Raw genomic sequence first — 7,500 nt, 5'->3', positions numbered from 1 at the left:
GATAGGTCGCACAGACACACATAGACACACACGGTCAGAGAGATATGTCACACACACACACACACACACACGGTCAGAGAGATATGTCACACACACACACACACAGACACACGGTCAGAGAGATATGTCACACACACAGACACACGGTCAGAGAGAAAGGTCGCACAGACACACATAGACACACACGGTCAGAGAGATAGGTCGCACAGACACACATAGACACACACGGTCAGAGAGATATGTCACACACACACACACACACGGTCAGAGAGATATGTCACACACACACACACACACACACACACATACACACACACACAGAGTCAGAGAGATAGGTCACACACACACGGTCAGAGAGATATGTCACACACACACAGAGTCAGAGAGATAGGTCACACTCACACATACACACGGTCAGAGAGATAGGTCACACACACACGGTCAGAGAGATATGTCACACACACACAGAGTCAGAGAGATAGGTCACACTCACACATACACACGGTCAGAGAGATAGGTCACACACACAGTCACACACACACGATCAAAGAGTTAGGTCTCACACACAGACACACACACACGATCAAAGAGTTAGGTCTCAGACACATACACACACACACAGGTCGCACAGACACACATAGACACACACGGTCAGAGAGATAGGTCACACACACACACGCACACAGACACACACGGTCAGAGAGATAGGTCGCACAGACACACACACACACACACATGGTCAGAGAGATAGGTCACACACACACACGCACACAGACACACACGGTCAGAGAGTTAGGTCGCACAGACACACACACACACACACACACATGGTCAGAGAGATAGGTCACACACACACACATAGACACACACGGTCAGAGAGATAGGTCACACACGCACGCACACACAGAGTCAGAGAGATAGGTCACACTCACACATGGTCAGAGAGATAGGTCACACTCACACACACACACAGACACACGGTCAGAGAGATAGGTCACACTCACACGGTCAGAGAGATATGTCACACACACACACATAGACACACACGGTCAGAGAGATATGTCTCACACACACACACACACACACACGGTCAGAGAGATAGGTCACACACACACACACACACAGTCAGAGAGACAGGTCTCACACACACACAGACACACACACACGGTCAGAGAGATATGTCTCACACACACACACAGTCAGAGAGATATGTCTCACACACACAGACACACACACACACGGTCAGAGAGATAGGTCACACACACACACACGGTCAGAGAGATAGGTCACACACACACACACACACACACACACACACACAGAGTCAGAGAGTTAGGTCTCACACACAGTCAGAGAGATAGGTCTCAGACACACACACACACAGACACACACGGTCAGAGAGAAAGGTCACACAGACACACACACACAGACACACACGGTCAGAGAGATAGGTCACACACGGTCAGAGAGATAGGTTTCACACACACACACACACGGTCAGAGAGAAAGGTCACACAGACACACACACATGGTCAGAGAGATAGGTCACACACGGTCAGAGAGATAGGTCTCAGACACACACACACACACACACAGACACACACAGTCAGAGAGAAAGGTCACACAGACACACACGGTCAGAGAGATAGGTCACACACGGTCAGAGAGATAGGTCACACACACACAGGTCTCACACACACACACACACACATAGACACACACGGTCAGAGAGATAGGTCTCACACACACACACACACACACAGAGTCAGAGAGATAGGTCTCACACACACAGTCAGAGAGATAGGTCTCACACACACACACACACGGTCAGAGAGATAGGTCTCAGACACACACACACACACACACAGACACACACGGTCAGAGAGAAAGGTCACACAGACACACACACAGACACACACGGTCAGAGAGATAGGTCACACACGGTCAGAGAGATAGGTCTCAGACACACACACACACACACAGACAGACACACACGGTCAGAGAGAAAGGTCACACAGACACACACACACAGACACACACGGTCAGAGAGATAAGTCACACACGGTCAGAGAGATAGGTCTCAGACACACACACACACACACACACACACAGACACACACGGTCAGAGAGAAAGGTCACACAGACACACACACACAGACACACACGGTCAGAGAGATAGGTCACACACGGTCAGAGAGATAGGTCACACACACACAGGTCTCACACACACACACACACATAGACACACACGGTCAGAGAGATAGGTCTCACACACACACACAGAGAAAGGTCACACAGACACACACACACACACGGTCAGAGAGATAGGTCACACATGGTCAGAGAGATAGGTCACACACACACAGGTCTCACACACACACACAGACACACACGGTCAGAGAGATAGGTCTCACACACACACACGCGCACACACACACAGTCAGAGAGATAGGTCTCACACACACACACATAGACACACACGGTCAGAGAGATAGGTCTCACACACACACACACACACATAGACACACACGGTCAGAGAGATAGGTCTCACACACACATAGACACACACGGTCAGAGAGATAGGTCTCACACACACACACACGGTCAGAGAGATAGGTCGCACACACACATAGACACACACGGTCAGAGAGATAGGTCGCACAGACACACACATTGACACACACAGTCAGAGAGATAAGTGTCACACACACACACACGGTCAGAGAGATAGGTCACACACACGGTCAGAGAGATAGGTCACACACACACACACACACACACATAGACACACACGGTCAGAGAGATAGGTCTCACACACGGTCAGAGAGATAGGTCACACACACACACACACACACACACACGGTCAGAGAGATAGGTCTCACACATGGTCAGAGAGATAGGTCACACACACACACACACATAGACACACACGGTCAGAGAGATAGGTCTCACACACGGTCAGAGAGATAGGTCACACACACGGTCAGAGAGATAGGTCACACACACACACACACACGGTCAGAGAGATAGGTCTCACACACGGTCAGAGAGATAGGTCACACACACACACACACACACACACACGGTCAGAGAGATAGGTCTCACACACGGTCAGAGAGATAGGTCACACACACACGGTCAGAGAAATAGGTCACATTCTCTCTCTCACACTCACACACACACACACAACCCCAGGGTGTTGTCCCGCCTGTCCATCCCTGCTCCTGCACTCCAATCCTCTAGCCATGGAGAGCCCAACATCCCATTGGCCTCCCCACGCCCCCCAGCTCCTGCAAGGCTGACTTTCAGTGACTGGTTTCAGAGGGGTACCCAGGTCTCACTGCACCTCCCGTTTTGCCACTTCATCACCACCTACCTTCCTGTTTCTGCGCTCAAAGTGGACGAGCTCACATTTCTTCCCATGAACCTGCCGTTCCGATCTGTATCCCCCTCATAGGCCACCATCCCAACCAGCCTTGTGTTATTTGCAAACTTCAGGGTGTCACACTTCGGTCCCTTGTCTCCATCATGTCTGTCTATTCGGGAGAGCTGAGGATACTGCGGTATCACACTTATCAGAGCGGAGCACTTGGAAGAAGATGGACTTATTCCAACACCAGCCAGTCCGCTATCCATGTGCTTTCCACCTGTCTACTAACCTCAGCCAAAACCTTCCCAACGTCTGAGTAGCGAAACCAAATCCGCTGGCTCCTCCTTATCATCTCAAAAAGCCAGATCCTCAAAATATTCTGTCCACCCTTGTTACTGTTTTCTGGGCGATCTGCTGGGAAATCTTTTATAACGGACTCTAGAATCTTCTCCGTGACCGATGTCAGACTCACTGGTCAATAATTCCCTGTTTTCACCCGAGCTTCCTTCTTTAAACAGTGGGGTGACAGGAGACTGGATTCCCTGCAGTGTGGAATCAGGCCCTTCAGCGCAACAAGTCCACACCAACCCTCCGAAGAGTAACCCACCCAGACCCATTTCCCTGAGCACTATGGGTAATTTCCCATGGCCAATCCACCCCAACCTGCACATCCCTGAGCACTCTGGGTAATTTAGTACGGCCAATCCACCCTAACCTGCACATTCCTGGGCACTATGGGGTAATTTAGCATGGCCTATCCACCCGAACCTGCACATCCCTGAACACGATGAGTAATTTAGCATGGCAAATCCACCCTAACCTGCACATCCCTGAACACTATGGGTAATTTAGCATGGCCAATCCACCCTAACCTGCACATCCCTGAGCACTATGGGTAATTTAGCATGGCCAATACACCCTAACCTGCACATCCCTGAACACTATGGGTAATTTAGCATGGCCAATCCACCCTAACCTACACATCCCTGAGCACTATGGGTAATTTAGCATGGCCAATCCACCCTAACCTACACATCCCTGAGCACTATAGGTAATTTCCTATGGCCAATCCACCCTCACCTGCACATCCCTGAGCACTATGGGTAATTTAGTGTGGCCAATCCACCCTAACCTGCACATCCCTGAACACTATGGGGTAATTTAGCATGGCCAATCCACCATAACCTGCGCATCCCTGAACACTATAGGTAATTTCCTATGGCCAATCCACCCTCACCTGCACATCCTTGAACACTATGGGTAATTTAGCATGGCCAATCCACCCGAACCTGCACATCCCTGAGCACTATGGGGTAATTTCCCATGGCCAATCCACCCGAACCTGCACATCCCTTGAACACTATGGGTAATTTAGCATGGCCAATCCACCCTAACCTGCACATCCCTGAACACTATGGGTAATTTAGCATGGCCAATCCACCCTAACCTGCACATCCCTGAGCACTATGGGGTAATTTCCCATGGCCAATCCACCCTAACCTGCATACCCTGAGCACTATGGGTAATTTAGCACGGCCAATCCACCCTAATCTACACATCCCTGAACACTATGGGTAATTTAGCATGGCCAATCCACCCTGACCTGCACATCCCTGAACACTATGGGTAATTTAGCATGGCCAATCCACCCTAACCTGCACATCCCTGAGCACTATGGGGTAATTTCCCATGGCCAATCCACCCTAACCTGCATACCCTGAGCACTATGGGTAATTTAGCACGGCCAATCCACCCTAATCTACACATCCCTGAACACTATGGGTAATTTAGCATGGCCAATCCACCCTGACCTGCACATCCTTGAACACTATGGGTAATTTAGCATGGCCAATCCACCCTAACCTGCACATCCCTGAGCACTATGGGGTAATTTCCCATGGCCAATCCACCCGAACCTGCACATCCCTTGAACACTATGGGTAATTTAGCATGGCCAATCCACCCTAACCTGCACATCCCTGAACACTATGGGTAATTTAGCATGGCCAATCCACCCTAACCTGCACATTCCTGGGCACTATGGGGTAATTTAGCATGGCCAATCCACCCTAACCTGCACATTCCTGGGCACTATGGGGTAATTTAGCACGGCCAATCCACCCTAACCTGCACATCCCTGAACACTATGGGGTGATTTAGCATGGCCAATCCACCCTAACCTGCACATCCTTGAGCACTATGGGGTAATTTAGCATGGCCAATTCACCCTAATCTGCACATCCCTGAGCACTATGGGGTAATTTCCCATGGCCAATCCACCCGAACCTGCACATCCCTTGAACACTATGGGTAATTTAGCATGGCCAATCCACCCTAACCTGCACATCCCTGAGCACTATGGGGTAATTTCCCATGGCCAATCCACCCGAACCTGCACATCCCTTGAACACTATGGGTAATTTAGCATGGCCAATCCACCCTAACCTGCACATCCCTGAACACTATGGGTAATTTAGCATGGCCAATCCACCCTAACCTGCACATTCCTGGGCACTATGGGGTAATTTAGCATGGCCAATCCACCCTAACCTGCATACCCTGAACACTATGGGTAATTTAGCATGGCCAATCCACCCTAACCTGCACATCCTTGAGCACTATGGGGTAATTTAGCATGGCCAATTCACCCTAATCTGCACATCCCTGAACACTATGGGTAATTTAGCATGGCCAATCCACCCTAACCTACACATTCCTGGGCACTATGAGTAATTTAGCATGGCCAATCCACCCTAACCTGCACATCCCTGAACACTATGGGTAATTTAGCATGGCCAATCCACCCTAACCTGCACATTCCTGGGCACTATGGGGTAATTTAGCATGGCCAATCCACCCTAACCTGCACATCCCTGAACACTATGGGGTAATTTAGCATGGCCAATCCACCCTAACCTGCACATCCCTGAACACTATGGGTAATTTAGCATGGCCAATCCACCCTAACCTGCACATTCCTGGGCACTATGGGGTAATTTCGCATGGCCAATCCACCATAACCTGCGTATCCCTGAACACTATGGGTAATTTCCTATGGCCAATCCACCCTAACCTGCACATCCTTGAACACTATGGGTAATTTAGCATGGCCAATCCATCCTAACCTGCACATCTTTGGACTGTGGGAGGGAACCGGAGCACCCGGAGGAAACCCACGCAGACACGTGGAGAATGTGCAAACTCCACACAGACAGTCGCCCAAGGCTGGAATTGAACCCAGGTCCCTGGCGCCGTGAGGCAGCAGTGCTAACTAGTGAGCCACCATGCTGCCCCTAAAGCTACCCTCCAATGGATCCAGCATCGATACAATGAATCTCCGAAGATAACCACTGATGTGTCCACTCTTGCTCGGGCCTCACATGGTTTGGGATGTGGATCATCAGACTGTATCTGACCTGCGTCTATCAACATTGCCAATATCATTTTGCTCTGAACCCAGATCTCCTCGCATTCCTTCCCCTCACTGGACACCATGTTTCCCGAAGATTGCTGGCCACTTCCTGTGTCCGGATGGAACCAATTTTGGGTTCAGTTGGCCTCTCTGTTCCCCATTTATCGTGCTCCCTCCCCCCCCCCCCCCCCAGTTTCTGAGAAACCAGTTGGAAGCGTTGAGGAAGAGATGGAAATGGACTTCCCCGGCAGCACTTCAGGACAACTCCCTGAAGGGTCCCGTTGTGCACTGCTCTGGGTTCCAGCCTCTTGCTATCTGATCATGGAAAACAAAGGACTGTGGACCACCCCTGGAGAAGGGCAAGAATGGCACAAACAACTAGAGAAACTCAGCAGGTCTGGCCACGCCTGCAGAGAGAGAGAGAGAGAGAGAGATACAGAGAGATGTGGAGGGTGGGGAGAGACAGGAGAGAGAGAGAGAGAGAGAGAGAGACAGATACAGAGAGAAGTGGGGGGTGGGGAGAGACAGGAGAGAGAGAGAGAGAGAGAGAGATATACAGAGTGACGGGGGAGGGAGGGAGAAAGAGAGACAGAGAGAGAGAGAGGGATAGAGAGACAGGAGAGAGAGAGAGAAAACGAGATACAGAGTTGATGTTTCAGGCCTCCACATTGTACGGTTCTGTCTGCTGTCTTGCCACAGATGCTGCCAGACCTGTTGA

The 7,500-nt window shown here is 50.4% G+C and overlaps 1 protein-coding gene across 1 annotated transcript in view; it reads right to left on the bottom strand.

The window, feature by feature from the left end:
- LOC148135698 (ankyrin-1-like) overlaps positions 1-7,500 on the bottom strand; it is a 234,830-nt gene that overhangs the window by 42,439 nt on the left and 184,891 nt on the right. The gene's annotated exons all lie outside the window — the stretch shown is intronic.

The sequence above is a fragment of the Chiloscyllium plagiosum genome, unplaced genomic scaffold, assembly GCF_037043375.1.
Source record: "Chiloscyllium plagiosum isolate Xiang-an unplaced genomic scaffold, Cpla_swu_hap1 HiC_scaffold_48, whole genome shotgun sequence".
NCBI lineage: Eukaryota > Metazoa > Chordata > Chondrichthyes > Orectolobiformes > Hemiscylliidae > Chiloscyllium > Chiloscyllium plagiosum.
This window is presented reverse-complemented; position numbering and strand designations above follow the sequence as displayed.